This window comes from Polistes fuscatus, unplaced genomic scaffold (genome assembly GCF_010416935.1).
Source record: "Polistes fuscatus isolate 324 unplaced genomic scaffold, CU_Pfus_HIC Scaffold12, whole genome shotgun sequence".
In the NCBI taxonomy this organism is placed as follows: domain Eukaryota; kingdom Metazoa; phylum Arthropoda; class Insecta; order Hymenoptera; family Vespidae; genus Polistes; species Polistes fuscatus.
In genome coordinates this window covers 169,213-170,874 of record NW_025113020.1, presented here as the reverse complement: position 1 = coordinate 170,874, position 1,662 = coordinate 169,213, and the positions used below count along the sequence as shown (strand labels likewise).

Sequence of the window (1,662 nt, the reverse complement as noted above, 5' to 3'; positions counted from 1 at the left end):
TTTCTTGTTCCGTTTTAATATTGGATTTCATCAGTACATAAGCTTGATTATATATTTAACGCACCATATACCTCTTGATAGTTGCATACAACGTTTCAACAATCTACAAACCACGCGAAAGTATTTTCGAAAGAAATAATTTTAAGAAACCACAGTGCTCGCGCGATTTGTGAAAGTTTTATCTAATTATTTTTATTGAACACTGTTATTAGTGAAGAAAAAAAAATACAATGCTTGTGCAGGTAGTACAACCGTTTAAAGAGTGTCTTGTACCTAATTATTCTGATGTCAGTTTTTCTTCTTGCTAATATAGAGATATAATAAAAGTTATAGTGAATAATAAATTAAAGTAATTTTATTTAAATTAAACAGATATAATGTTACACGTCTATTAGCTTACCAACTATTAGCTGTCGCTGATTCAAACAAAACTAAACTGATGTAACTAACAACAGATCGCTTCTTTTTTATTTTTTCTTCCGTTCTTTTCGAAACCTTCCGACCATTCCTGACTATAAAACGTATAGATTATTAATTTATTTTCAATAAGAAATATTTGAGATATTTGGATGCAACATCGCGTAACTAGACAAACAAATGCATTTCCGAGAAACGATCTCTTTCATCCTACATTAATAGATTTTTTATTTTAACCTTTGAACAGTTGTAAGGAGTCCATCAGGATCATACATTGCGCAAGTAGTTATATCAAATAACAATTCATTTTTAAGAAAACAAGACTAAAAGTATCATATTTTTTAATATACATGTATTTGTTACACGATGAAATCAAGTTGCCAATAGCAAAAATGGTGATAATCTGAACTTTTAACCGCTAGACTAACATAGAACAAAACTACACACAGGGTGACTGTATCTACACACAATCGATCTTACTCGAGAACAGTTCCAAACTCGACTGACTCCGTGTCTTACGCGTGGCAAGACCCAGGCACCACCCCCACACTCGCTGTAAGATTCGTATAGATCGTAGATTTTTAGCTTATATTCGAAATACGCGCCTCGATCAAGAGAGTAAGCGAAGTGTAAAAGAACTCTTTACATTTCCATAGACGAGCGAGTGGTGAGATTCATTATAGTATCTATATACAAACGAAGCGAGCGAGAGATGAGCCGCGTGTCCAATCTTTGTGGACGCCATTCCTTATTGTATCGAATCCATCAACCAGGGTTTTTAAGCCGCAAAGATTTTTCCTGACAAGCCAATGAAGTATTACACTTTCTATTGGCTCAAAAAAGTGTTTTATTTTAATTTAACCCTTTTTCTTCCTCATCGTTAGCTTATCACAATCGCCACAGAAACTTCATGTTGGAGAAATCTACACACAATACACTACTATATGCAATCTACTCTGCAGACTTACCTACCTCAGAGGAAGTAACTACGGCAATATTTGCGGACTATACAGCTTTGTTATCATTGGACTGCGATCTCTTCAACGCGACTGATATGCTTCAACGTCATATGCGAATAATAGAAAGTTGATGTCACAAAATGGCGTGTAAATATCAACAAAAGTAAATCGACGCATATAACCATCACGCTGCGTAAGCTCACATATTCTCCTGTGACCATAAATGGAGCAGCTATATCAACCAATAATACGGTCAAATACCTAATGTACGTATTTATTCAAGATA

The 1,662-nt window shown here is 34.5% G+C and overlaps 1 long non-coding RNA gene across 1 annotated transcript; it reads right to left on the bottom strand.

Moving 5' to 3' along the window:
• LOC122526751 lies at positions 1 to 833 on the bottom strand. Its single transcript, XR_006306203.1, has 2 exons — positions 401 to 833; positions 1 to 304 (listed from the first exon to the last, which is right to left on the bottom strand). It is a non-coding gene; the product is annotated as an uncharacterized LOC122526751 (long non-coding RNA).
• Positions 834 to 1,662: the final 829 nt, after the last annotated feature.